Source organism: Zonotrichia leucophrys, chromosome 6 (assembly GCF_028769735.1).
Source record: "Zonotrichia leucophrys gambelii isolate GWCS_2022_RI chromosome 6, RI_Zleu_2.0, whole genome shotgun sequence".
NCBI lineage: Eukaryota > Metazoa > Chordata > Aves > Passeriformes > Passerellidae > Zonotrichia > Zonotrichia leucophrys.
In genome coordinates this window covers 22,516,416-22,531,104 of record NC_088176.1, presented here as the reverse complement: position 1 = coordinate 22,531,104, position 14,689 = coordinate 22,516,416, and the positions used below count along the sequence as shown (strand labels likewise).

Here is a 14,689-nt window from a genome sequence, read left to right as displayed (position 1 = left end):
TGGGAGTATTCACAGATCAAGGACATCTTAAAATAATTGCTTTGTTTGAAGCAGTTAATCCAAACTTCATCTTAAATTGTATAATCTATCTTCCTCACCAGTTTGCTCTTAGTTCTTTCTTTAGGCTGTAGGTAAAACTAAGTAGGGGCAGTGCTTTTATGTGGGCTACCAAGCAGGCACAGAGTTGGGTTGTTCTTTAATGCTTGAAAATCTCCCTAGTAATTTTTACCACATTATTAGATGCATGTACTATTCTACATTATAATATATAGAATATATTTCATGGTTTTGTGGTTTTATGCAGGTAGAACAATTGCTAATATATAATAATTTAGACTTTCATCAAGATGTCATGTAGTTACATTAACTTGACAAATAAACTGTGATCTACTTCCATTTTCTTCAGCACTAAGCATTTTTATTGGAAAAGCTGAGGTTGTGAACTTGGCAAACTGAGGTCTGTACATCCTAAGATAGGAAGGTTTCCATGTAACTCCCAAGTTTTTAGGTAATTCAGGGAGAAGACTAGTAATTTTTCTTCTGTGCTGTGTGTTACTCTGAACACTGTAAGTCCAAGGTTCTAGTTCATTGGATTTTGGGTAAATAGAGGGTAATATATAGAAAATTATATGAGCTTAGAGTAAGATGAATAACAAATGGATGGAAAACCCCCAGTGAACAATCCCAGCTCAGTTTTAGAGCTTGAGGAAAGATGCACAGGCAGAATGGTTTGGGGAAAGGAAAACTCAATTTGCTTTTTAATAATTTGCCTTACCTACAGAATCAGCGCTGTATTTTAGGGTTTATTATCAGTGTATTCTTTCTTTGTTTGTTTAGTACTAGGCAAGCTCAAGTATATTATCCCTGGTGATTTTATCTGTCCTGTAGCAAAACTGCAGATTTGGTTGAATATTGTAGCTGAGATATTTCTTTGTAGTTCAGATTTTGGTCATATGTGTGTAGAAATATGTGTGTTGGATTACAAACATAGGAAATGTAGTCTTTTATAAGATCATAGCAAAACCAGCAGCTGTACTGTGAGCTAATTTTTCCTAGTGGTGTTTGGAAAAGCAATCTCAGATAGAAAAGACAGTAGGTTTTCAGTATCCATGCATCACATTAATCATTCCAATAACAGTTGGTGTGATTACAGAATGTATTTAATGGATTTTAACATCGTTGTTGTTACTGGTAAGCCTGAGGCCTGTGCATTTTAACCTTTAGAACCTTTATGTAATTTGTGCTGCATAAAAAATGACAAAACAATCTCTTCTCTACTAAACCCAGAAATAGAGTAAAAAAATTTACAGGTGTACTGTGACTTTGTATACATTTTTTGTGAGCAGTTATTGCTAAAACAGCCCAGTTTCCATTTCAGTTTTTTAGGAAGTTAATGGATAATAGTTTCTGCTAGTTGATCTGTGAGCAATGAGATCCTTTGGGTTCACCTGAATGAAATATGAAGATTGAATGTTTTAAGTGTATGTTTTCTCTTTATACAACACTATATTTATCAAGATTTTGTCTTGGTAAATGAATAGTAGGCAGAACTGAATCTCAGTGAGTTTACAGTGTGACATGAGGAGTCTTGATTTTGTAAGAATCTGTAATTTTTAATCTACTTTTAGGAAGCAATGCTTTTTCTATCTGTGTGAAGATATAAGTCCTTTAATGTAGTAGTACTTGTAGCAGATTGTAGTACTTGGTTACAATGAGAAATGTGAGAATTTCTTCTCAAGTAGTTCAGATGTTGTATGTGTTATATTTGAGCAAATTTGCAAAGCCATAACTGATAAACATGGTGTTCTGGGAGCTGGCACAAGAACCATGATTTTCTCTGCCAACAGAGCACTATCATGGTTGCTTACTACTCATTTAAAATGACAATCTCCCAATATTTTGGGAAGGGGAGGATTCTTGTTGTGAGGTGGAAATATTAATAAATTTTACAGCAGATTGATCAAAGGTATCTTTCTTCTCCACATAGATGTGTTAACTCACAAAATTTTTAATTGGTGCCGTAAATGGCATTTAAACACATTTATACCATATTTAAAAAATTATGTTTAACTTGGCTGAGCCCCTCTCAACACTTAAATGTTAGACCTGCCCTGTAGCTATTATGAAGCATTTGAATTGCAAGGGAAGAATGCTTAAATTATAAAAATATTGTGTGTGGTGCTTATATTGAAAGCCAAATATGTGTATTGTGATCACACAGAACATTAGACATATTTACTCCCTTCCCTTCCCAATTTATGAAGCTGAATTTCACAAGAACTTTTTAAGAATCAGTAAATTTACCTATCTGTAAAGTTGAGAGCATGACAACTGGATATAATATATTAACAAGGGTGCTTTCAGTGTATCTTCCTTTATTCTATTTGCTCCTGAAAAATTCTCTCAGAAGTTATGAAGAAGGCAGAGAAATTAGTAAAACACATTTTTTCTTTTAGACTTATCTATTTAATGGACTGATTTTCTTTGCAATAGAGATATATAGATACATAGAATTATGTAGTTATATTTTTATACTTTCAGTTACTAGAATTTTTTCATTATTTTCTTGTTCAGAAAAAGGCTCCTCTACATGTCCAACTCCTCTTCCTGCCAAAACCTCCTCGCCTTACCTGTGCAATTTTGCACACTGCATTGGTTAGTTGCATTAAGTCAGTGGAGTGACTGCCTGCTCTTGTCATGGAAATCAGACAAAATTCCCTTCTATTTATTTTGTAAAGCTTGTTGAAGACCATTACTGTCTATCTGTATAAATCTTGTTTTTCTCAAATATTTGTTGAAAAATTAGGGGGCAATTTACAAAACACTAAGCAAAGTCTGCACCAATTGTTGGGAATTATTTTGTCTCATTGATGTTTGCTATTGAGAGGGACAAGCCTTATTAAAAGAATTGTTGAAATGATTATTCTTATTATTTGTTCTTAGTTATCATAATCAATAGAGCTGTCAAGCACAAAACACTTCACTTTGTAGGCCAAGTCTGTGTTTCTCAGCTAAATAATCAGTAAATTGAAACCAAGGTGCTGGGATAGGATGATGCCAGCCAGTGGTACAACAGCAAACAGAATACTGAAGCCTTTTGGAAGTGTTGAATTGAAGCTCAGTAATGGCTGATAGGTGGTTGAGTTTGATTAATACACCAGAAAGGAGTTTTCTGACTCTTCTTGCTACGTATATAAAACTTGGGTTTATGGAGAAAGAGAATTTTTTGTGTGTAAGTGACTAACATTGAAACGTAAATTGGAATTCTTCTGTATTGATTAGGAGTGTCACTAACAGTTTTATTGGGTTTGGAGAGACAGGAATGAACCTGCCTGTGTAGATTAATCAGTGAAATCACCTCTCAGGCAGGAGGTAAATGAAAATAAATTACTTGTCTGCATGAGATCTAAGTCTGTTGAGACTGCGCTAATATCATGTGTGCCTCACTCAAAGGCTGATCCCTGATGAACATTTGGAGCCTTCCTCTTTTCTGTGCACAAACGAAAAACACCCCTCACCCCCAGGACTGAATGCCTAGAGGAAGAACAGAACAGAAAATGAGGTCCAGAATTTTAGTAAACAAGCAGACAGCTACAGGCTAGTGGTAAAATACCGCAGAAATGGGAGGGAAGAAATGGAGTATATTTGGCAGAGTGACAGCATTTATTTAAAGGCAGATTTTTCATTCTCTGAGTTTCAGATCTAAAAATTGGCAGACATTACACTGGAGATTGCTTTTTCTCAACATCTTGAAAAGCAGTCTTTGGAATGATGTACTTTTTGGCATTGTCAGAGGATACCAAGTAGGTGATACAGTATGCAAAAGCAAAGTCTGTGAGGTACATACAAATGCATATGTAGTACTTAAAAAAACCTTTCATGAAGGAACAGTTGCATAGAAACAAAATTTTCCAAGGGAACGTTTTCATGCAATCAAATGTAATAACATACAATGGAAATAGACCTTAGCATGACAGCAGGCCTGCTAAGCAAATTAATATTCTGAGCATTAATTTCATGCCCTATGGCTGTAAAATTTCATGCAGGTGCATAGTTGTTTATTTAAATCTTTTCCTAATCCTAATAAAGTCTTGAAAAGATATTTTAGTTGAGGAGGAGAGGGATTTAGTGGTGGTTTATTAAAATAAATAAAGATCTATTTATCTTTCAAAGTACTGATTTGGGTGAAGAATTAAAACTCATAACCAAAAGAAAAACAGCAGGTGGGAACCTGGAGTTTGGAAATGCTAACTGCTGGTACCACTGTCCTGGTATGTTGATCAGGATATCAGTTTCACAAGACAAGTATTGAGAAGTTTATTCATAGCTCAGGCAGAACTATTAATAGAGACACGTCCCCTCTCTGTACCTCTGCACTTCCTAAAGGGTTGCTGCTTTGCTGCAGGGAACAAGGGCAATATTACCCCTGCAGCAGCACGCTGTCACTGTGGAGAGCATGACACAGCCTCACCAGGGTCTTGTGTGACAAAATAGAGAAAGGGGTTGACTTATCTTGCATTTAGAGAGGTATGAAACCAGTCTATCCTCTACTCTCATCATTCCTTGAAAATATTGTGGGGAATAGGAAGGGGTCTGTGGTACTTCCCTTGTTTACTAGGGTTCATCTTCTGCCTCCTCTGACTCAATAGCTCATGCACTCTCCAGAATTTTTGTTTGAACGATGGGCAGAGCAGCCACCTGCTGAAGAGAGAGCAGAATTGGCTCATTTACTTAGTCTGTGCTGCCATCTGAATACAACTAGTAGTTCTATGAGGTTCAGATGCAGCTAGGTCCTTATTCAGAAGAGATAAAAGGAAGATAGTATTCCAGCTAGGATTTTGACTGTTGGCTGAAGCACATGAGATGGAAAGAAACCAAAGGGTGTGGGGATTGTGGCAATGAATATTCAATAGGATTTGGGCGTGCCCTCAGTGCCTTCATTGTAAGTTCTTCTAAACCCTCTCGTTCACTTTCATGTCTGTTCTTAGAAATGAAAGTCATGTTGAATTGAAGAGTCCTCTAAGAATTAGGTATGCTTTATATTTGTTCCTCTACAGGACTTGGTCAGCCAGCCTAATCTATTTGTAACTGGTAGAGGAAATATCAGAGGAAAGAATTTAGGCTTCATAGCTAATGTTTAAACCATCTGTAGGGATACTTCAAGTACACTTCCTCATGCTATCACCAAAGGCAATTTTTTTTTAAAAAAGGGCATCTTAATGTTCAGCTATTACAAGATTTAATATTTGTTTCAGCAGTCTCTGAAGTTTTATTATATTTAATAAGGCCTTAAAGCTATTGGGACATTTTCGTACAGGCTAATTTTCCCTCCAACTTCCTGCCACTCTTTTCTCCTTCAAGGAGTCACATAATCTAGCTTAGAATCTTACAGTGATTTGGTGTATATGAATCATTGGAAAAATTGTGTTCCTTCAGTACATAAAGTTATTCAAAGTGAAGAGACACATCCTAGACACAAAATCATTTTTGGCTAAAGTTGTTGCATCTATAACAAATCTAGATGGTGGTGAGAGAATAAAGGAGGAGTATTAACCTGTAATGAGAGCTTTTTATCTTAACAAAATAAGTGACAAAAAAGTCTCTTCACAATAAAAAAATATGTGAAAGCATCTTTTATACATTTTACTCATGCAGACAGGGGCAAACTGTTGTATGGTCCTTAGGTGGTGTTTATAGGAAGAATTACACCATTAGGGATATAGTGCGGTTTGTTTTTGGTTTTTTTTGGTTTTTTTTTTTTTCCTTAATGTGAGAGAAACTGGCTGGGAAGGGAGTGAATTTTGGAAAGGAAAAGTAATGAGCTTGCTTGAGGTGGGGACAGAAGTGAAGTAAACAGCTACAGCAATCAGGATAGGCTGGTGTTATTCCAGCCTGATGTGAAAGGATGACTAAGTACATGCATTGTGGACTCTTTGAGCATGATATCTCAAGGCTTGTCTCAAGGCACACTTAGTTCATAGGAAAGAAAGCTTTTTCTCTAAACCAGCTCTCTGTCATAAACATGAATGTCTGATGCAAATTGAATAAGCTTTGCTGCCTAGGGAAAATTTGAAACTTCAGTGCATTTGGTTTTGTAGCTAAAATGCAGTGGCAATGTAATTGTTGAAATCACGACAGGTTAATGGATATGAATCCAGTCACTCTGTTGTTCCTGAACTTGCTTATGTCCATCTTCAGTCAAATAGTTCATAAGTCTAATTAACTCACTTACCTCGTTAAGTGAAACCAAGTCCTCAAAACAGAAAACTACAACTAGGAATTGGATCCCTTGTTTTGTCAAGCTAAACTTTCCCAGTAACTGGTTTATCAAAAGGAGTTTTATGTTCAGGGATTGGAAGGAATTGACTCCAGGGCTAAATATCTCAGAAATTTAGTTACACTTGATAGTTCTGGTCATTTATTTTAAATAGTACACTACCCTTCATAATGATTAGGTTTTATAATTTGCAACAGATTTGTATGAACTATGTAAAGTTTGTTATGGCCTTTGGCTACAGCAAAAGAGAAAAATTCCTGCTATTTTAGATTGTGGATTGTTAGGAAATAAATGAGTTTGATAGCTTCTCTCCAGCTGAAGCAGGGAAACTTTTCTAACATGAGGTTGGTTCCAAGCTGCAATCTGAAAACAGATGAATCTCTTCTTACACCTAATAGTTAAATCTCCAAATGAGCTGGTTTTATAGCTAAAAATCAGTGTAGGACAAACTGTTGAGTAAATGTATGCTAAACTGTACTGTAACCTGATCATTGGAGATCCTTACAATTGGAGCTTCTATCATGCTCTGCTGCATTAGTAGCAGATACCAAGCATATGATTCTTCTCCTTTTGTGTTTACTATGTTCTGTTCATATTCACAGAGATGACATTGTAGAGCTCAGACCAGCTTTGTGTTGTGTGAATCTTGAGGATTTCTCTATCATAACTAAATGAAAGATTACTGCTGTATTGTTCTTATTGAGAAGAAATTTAAGGACTGCTTTTCAACTTCTTGCTGAGTCAATGCTTTTCAAGTTACATAAGAAAGATTGTTCTATTTCCACAAGAATGGGAAAGTGTCCATATATAGTATGTATCATTTGTGCTGTGATACATACATATATGCCATAGTACATACTGTGTATGCCACAATTCCTGACTGTACTGGAGCTATTTGAATGGTACACTTTGGAAGTCTGTGAGTTCCAAAATTTTTGGGCTCCTCATCTGCTTGCATTAAACAATTTACTGGGTTTCTGGCTTTGTCAGCAGTGCTTTAATTGCTCTTGACTAAGTAACCTCCTTCTCAGGTGATAACATTTGCATGCACTGTGCAGCAGTTTGAAAGGGCATATCTGTACACCCAAGAAGATATTCACTTGTTTAATAAGCAACTAATGAAAGATTCTGCTAGCCTTGTTAAATAGCACACAGTGGCCAAAAGTGGTATGAGTCTCGACTGCAAGTTCTGTTTCTTTGAAAAAGTTAGAAGTGTTTGTCTGGAAAAAGAATGTGAATTTCACTATGTAAGAGTAGTACAATTGGAGGTTTTATATCTGGAATTAAAAATTTAGAATTTTTTTTAACCTGTCAAATTACAAATATATTGACCAGTTTCTCTGCAAATATTCTAAGACATTTCAAGAGGCCAGAAAATTACTTCTACTGTCAATTATTTGATTTTATTTTAATCTAAGTTTCTATGATAATTTAACAATGAAAAAATTAATATTTCACAAAGTACTAGTATATAAAAACAAAGATACCGAAAGTAATTGTACAGCAAATGGATAATAGATTCTATTAAAAATCTTATACAGTAAGTGAAATTTAGTTTTCTTGTTAAAGCTATTTTTTGATGTTGTGTGAATTGTTATCCTGCATAAGTAGTTTATATATTTGTGAACTGTGCTAAAAATAGAGTGATAATATAGATTTAGAAGTGATTAAGAAAAATTGCTTGAAAACAATATGCCTATTTATAAACATGGAACAAATCCTTTTGTAATGGAACACACATAATAATATGTTACAATGCTACAAAATCATACAGTTATCATCACAGGGTAGTACCTCAAGTGAATGCTGCAATAAAATAAATTACCTGCTCAATTAAGTCTTTCTGAGCTCTCTGGAATGAGGCTATGCAGTACTGTGCCCAATGTACATGATTTAGAACAGGCTAGGTGGTCACTGTGTAATTCCAGTCATGTTGTTATGTTCAGTGCAACTGTGAAGGTGAGTAAGGTAAAGGCAATTCAACACAAGTTCTGAAAAAAAAAAAAAGCCTGCTTTATTCAGCAGAGATGTCTTTTACTAGAAAAGCAGCAAAAGGTGACCAAATAAATCACCCATATCAATGCATCCTTTTTACTGTCCATATTCATTTAGTTTGGTTGATTATGCATTCAAATCAGTGAAGCTTGTGTTTTTTGGATCCTGTGCACTGCATTGAAAATTCACCTCTGCATATCTGTGTGTTTATGATCTTTAGTTATTCATCAATGATTGAACACATTTGACATTTTGAAGTTGCTCTGTATCTCATTATTTCATCTTTTTTTCTTCAAAATATACTGAAAATTCAGGTTTGCTTTGAAAGCTCAAGTGAAATTATTTTGAATGAAATAACAAATGCTTATTTAAAAGAACCAATTGGATTTCAGACTGGTTACTGTAATTTATAATTCCTCCTTCCTCTTCTTCTTTCTCATCCTTTTTGTCCTCCTTTCCAAGCATCTTCTCCCCATCCCTGAGTAATACTGGTGCTATATACAGTATTTTGTTTACAGTAGTATAAACATTCTCAGCCTGTGACTTCATTGCTGAAATAACTCACCTCTTTCATATCAACTCTTACCTAGGAGCCGTACAGCAGACTCATTGATGTAGGTTTTTTTCTGCATGGCAGCCCAGGCCAAGCTGGTTTCATTGCATGATGCAACTTCACCTTTTTTGGTTGTCTATGGGATTAATTATAATCTATTCTTGTATTGCCTGTGCATGCCAATGTGTTTACATAATGATGTATACACTGAATGCAGTCTAGAGCATTAAGTGCATGAAATGGAATTAAAAACACAACCATAACATTAGAAAGTTTGGGCAAAAGTAAATTATGCTTATCACTAACTTTAGTTAAGCTATTATAGCATGAATAGGACATAATATGTATCAGGTCTATGTATTTAAAATTTCCAGCATATTACAGTAGTTTATTGACTAGAGTGACAATTTTGGTGTGGTCAAGATGTGAGGAGGAAAGGATGTACTAACTACCCTGTTGTGACAAGGACTGAGTGGTGCCAGTAGTATCAGAAGCACAAACCTTTCCCTGCTGTCAACTTCAGCAGCAGGTGACAGTGAAAAGAGGTAAGATTGTAAATACTAATTTCTTGAAATTCAGAATTTAGGATACGTTTTAACTTCAATAGGTTTTTGGGTTTTTAAATGATAAATAACCTGCAAAATAATTTAAAAATTATTGATTTACGAAACACATGATGATATTCCATATGAAGAGTTGTAACCCTACTTGAAATTTCCTTTACAAATGACATTGTGACAATTCTAACCAACCTGTTATTCATATGTTCTTAAATGTATTCAAATGAACCTTTTATCAGCACGGTATAAGATATGATTGAATTTTTATCCTATTCTTTCCTGATAAAATGATGAAACAGCAGTCTGGGAAGTGACTTGAAACGTTGTGTCTGAGCACAATTTTTCTAGTGCTGTTGATCAGTGCAAACTTGGAAGTTACAATTTGTGCACTCTTTGGTGTCAGAATAAATGCACAGATTGCAAATTAATATTTTTCTTGATGAATAGGTTGTATAAGTTTAATTTTGAGGGCCTATAATATAGAATGTTATGATATTTGAGAAATGGTCATATAGAAAAAAGGTATATATAAAGTGAAAATATGCTCTTAGTGTGTATGTTTAGGCAGGTAACTTAATGAATACATACAATATATTTAAAGTAGTACAAAAGAGAAGTAATTTCTACAGCTGTTGTCATGCCACCCACATGCTGATACTATGCTTCCCTAAGAATGGGTGCTATTCAGGATTACCTAGGATTTAATTTTTTATATTATTCTTGGAGTCCATATATAATGGCAGGGTTTTATTTTCCCCATTACAATGAAGGAAAGTTCTGTTAGTACTCTAAACCGGGTCTGATACGTTATCTGCAGAGTAACATGAAATTCTTTCTGCTCTCAGTACAAATGGGATTATTTTACCAGTCCTTTTGACTTCCCAGTTGCTCAGTGTGTAAGTTCAGCTACACACCTGTTCTCTTGTGCACAGCAGCCAGGATACAAAGGTGGTGGATGTTACAGTGCAAGCCATTTTGAGAGGTGGTAGGAAAAAAAGGCCACTATATATTAATTTTTAGCTCTACTATAATCCTCTTCTTATATTGATGTAAAATACTTTTATATGAGGATTCTAATAATTGATTTTGCAACTGCTACAGCTGTAGGCAGTTTCTTATTCCATTTGTTAATGGAGATAAAGTTACTGCTGTAAAAGAAAGGCATAGTGTCATTAATCTGCCTAAAAGCAGCCTTGTCTTTCCCATTTAGAAAAACCACTGGGTGAGACTGTCACTCAGGCTTCAGGCTAATTTTTTCTGAAAGTTTAAAGTATTTTCTTAATTTTTTCTTTGTTTAAACTTCTATTATTTTGCAAAGTAAGTGTGGCTATTCAGTGAGTCTTTCATAGCGTCAGCATTTTGCCTTAAGAATATGGTAATTGCACTTAAGCCAGTGGTGGTAAATAATCAGGTCTCACAGCTGCAACAGCAGTGACACAAGCTTTTCTGAGAAGGAAAATTTACTAGATTGCAGTTATGTAGATGTGGAAATTAAACCACAGCAGAGGAGTTTACGGGTAGAGAAATTTATAATGCGTTTCACTGGTTAAAGGTACATGCAATTAAGACTCTTCAGGGGTCCAGGTTACAAAAAAAAAAGGAAACTGGTAGAAGGGATTTTCATGACTGTTAATGTATGCTAGGAGTGAATGTGGCCTTGATTGTGCCCAGAGCTGGTTCAAGGCAGAGGAATTTAAACAGCTCTACTGTAATGCTCAGGGTATAATCAAAGCCATCATGAATGGTTACTCTTGGTAGTTGCAAGGTTCTTTACTTCAAGTCATCTGTTTAGTATTGCTAGGAAAGTGTAACAAGTACACAAATACAGGCTTCCTTGTGGCAGGTTACAGGGATATACTACACATCTCATAGTTTGGAAGGGGAGCAGCTGATCTGCATGACCTGGGGTACCCTAAATGCACCTTAAGGGTTAATTGAGAAAGGGTCTTCAATAAACCTTTATACTAATGGGGTAGGTAAGGCTAAGAGGTCCTCAAGAGGAACAAGAGGGAGAGTCTGAAATCGTGAAAATTTGTTTGAGACTAAAATATCTTCCAATTTTGTGTATATTTTTGGAAGGAATTTACATGGCTCATGTTATGCCTTCATTTGAAATAGGAAAAAATATATCATGTCTGGTGTAACTGTGTATTAGGGCTGCTTTTGAATTACTATTAACACAATGTGACTAGGTTTTATTGGGTTACTAATAGACTTGGATCATGCTGTTAGATAGCCTGACCAAAGAAGCTGATCCAGGAATGTAATGTCAATTTTCTAGCACTTTGCAATACTTCTGACTTACATTGCTCATTTACATTATTCACTGTTGTTAAAGCCAAATAAGATACTTTAGGCTGAAGTTTATTTCTACTCAGTAAAACTAGAGAGTAGCCAGATATTTTTCATCACTAAATCACAGGAAGGAATTCTAGAAATGACAGACAGATGAATGAACTATAAGTATTTTACACTCCAGTTTTTCTGGTACTCTTGTCATTTTCAGTTAAAATGGTTGAAATAAGACTAAATTTCATAGGACAACAGTATTTTTTTATAAGTTACAGTATGTAAGCTAGCAAGAAATGTACGGAAAGTACATTAAAAATCATCTGTAGGAATCAGTTATGCATATAAAACAGAAAATTAGAGGTCTGTTCTTTGCTAATATACAAAAGAAAAAATATTAATTTCTAATCAAAGAGTATAGATGGAGAACATTCTAATTTTGTTCATTGTATATATTTTTTGAAATAATTCAGTCAGATGAGGGAGAATTTTAAAAGTTGGATGACAGTATCTAGAGAATAATCAAAGGCACTGAGATGGAGGAGTAGTTGGAGCTGGAAATGCATGATGATGGTGGGCTGTTGAAAACTGAGTGAGGAAAGTGGACAGCAAATGTGAAAAGTACTTTTAGGTAGCTTTAAAAGATGGCAGCTGCAAACAAATAGAACAAGGAATCTCAGGAATTCATTCCTGCTGCAAGGTAAGAGTAGCTATAGATAAATTTATTCAAACAGGCACTTATCTAAGAGTTCTGTGGTTTGTAGGCCCTCTCCCAAAAAAAGAGGAAATTTAAGAAATATCTTATATATAGATCATTCCACTGATTAATGCAAATGCAAGGACTGTAAGTGGTCCATATTAGCCAGGCTGACAAGCATTTACTGTTTTAAAATTCAGAGATTCACCATCTCTCCAAAGAATCTACTCCAGTGTTTATCTGTATTTTATAAATGAAAAGGTTTTATGCTGCTGATATACTTTTCACTAACCTTATTAATTTCCATTTGTCAGTTCAATGTCAACATGGAAACAGTAGTAGTATTCATATGACTTGCTAGCATGTCACCAATTTTCTCTTTTCTGGGGCAAGCAGCTACAACTCACTACTCCTAGATAGACTTTGACAAAAACTATTAGGTAACAATGAGACAAGAAGTAATAGAAAGATATTATGTAGAAGATAAATTATTAAGATTGTCAACTTTAGTAAATGAGGTATGCAGTTCAACCAAGTTGTTTCATAATGCAATCAGTATAAGAGATAAAACTGAAGTGGCTTATTAAGATTTGTCCAAAAAGTAAGGTTACTTGAAACAGTATACTCATATTTTTTTCTTTGGGATGCTAGTAGTCTCACACAAAATCCTTTTTATTAAAATTAAATCATTTTTATTTAATTAAAAATGTGATCCCAGGCATTGTTGTGCTGTCATTTTCCTAGAATTGATTTGTCATCAGGGAGATTGTTTTGTCAAGGTAATGTCATGCTATTTTTAGCTGCCAGTGTTCTTGATGAGCAATTAAGGAGTGTAATGCAAAATAAAATAGTAAGCTCTTTCTACTTATCTATGTGGTTCTTAGCAAAGGTTTTCAAATTAAGTTATCTTAGGATGAGAATCTTACTGGTGTATTTTGCAGGAAAGCCCCTGCTCTGTCTTTTATACACTACTGAAAGAAGTCAGAAGTTACCGAGAAGGATTCTAGGCCATTCACTTAAGCTGTTATAACACTGAGCTCCTGGGTGTTTCTCTGTTCTTCAGGGACCTTCCTTTCACTTCTGTTTGAAAAATTAGAAAAGACACATTCTGCAGACAGTAGTGAATAGCCACACATCCTGAGGAAACTATTATGCCGTTTTCAGAGTGAGCAATTTTAATGCATTTTTTCTGTATATCCCAATAATTCAATATAAAATTTTAAGCAATTTTTTTTTTGTCATCATACGTAATTTTTTGTTTGGGTTGAGGAAATTAGCTCAGCTCAATTTGATTTTGCTTGAGTGCTGTAGAACATTGGCTTGTGTTTTACTGGGGAGTCTGTGAAGAAGCATGATTAAGGGCAAACTTGAAAAAGAGAGATTGAAACTGATAGCATTATGCTGAACTTTACAAATTTTATTAATTCATTTAGGTAAAATAATTATTGTCAATGTTATTTGACTGTCACTTGGTGTGTTGCCAATTGCAAATAGCTCTGTAAATTTGGTAGCATTAGATAGGCATCAGGAAAGCAGACCTTTGTTCTGCAGTTGTACCAACTAAATTTGCCTCCTAATTTCGTATGTGAATGTTACAGAAGTTAAAATTAGGAGCTCCTTTTTTCTTTCCCACTGGAAATCCACAACTGTCTTAGTTTCTAAGTAGATTTAATTTTGCATTAAAAACTGCCAAGTCACAGCATTTAAATATATGTTTAAATTTTAAATAAATTTCAGTCAAAGGGGAAAATAAGAACAACATAAACTCTTAAGGCCCATTCTTTATGACGTGATGCTGAGAAGTGAAAGGATCAAAAGAAAAAAAAAATCTCTGATTCTGAGAAAAATGTTTACTAAAAGACACAGTTGTGCCAATTTAGTACTTATTGATCTGGTTTTGTTGGCTTTTTCCTTCTGATATTGGATTTTTTTTTGAAGGACGATAGGGAAACCTGTTCGTTTTTCCCCAAATTAGTCTGTGAGCTTGCCAAGGTTTCCTCCCAAGTTATTAGGAAGATTGCAAAGAAGGACTTAGTTGTAGAAAGCATTTGCAGAATAGATGAGTCATGATGCACTTGTTTAATTAGGTTAGAAATAGAAGGGTAATATTCTAATGCCAGCTTGTGGTTTGTCAAACTTTAAAGAATAGTAGCAGATGTTGTAATAGAAATTAGAAATGGGAAATAAAGACAGACATTTCAAATGTTCTTGCGTTTTGTTGTTTTTTTTTTTTCTGAAAAGCAGAGTGGTTGCAAATTATAAAGTGTAGGTTAAACACAGTGTAAGAAATCTTGGAAGATAGCTTTATTTCATATTAT

General features: G+C 34.8%; 1 protein-coding gene across 30 annotated transcripts in view; it reads left to right on the top strand.

Moving 5' to 3' along the window:
- Positions 1 to 14,689, top strand: part of KCNMA1 (potassium calcium-activated channel subfamily M alpha 1) — a 411,073-nt gene that overhangs the window by 207,002 nt on the left and 189,382 nt on the right. The window lies entirely within an intron of this gene.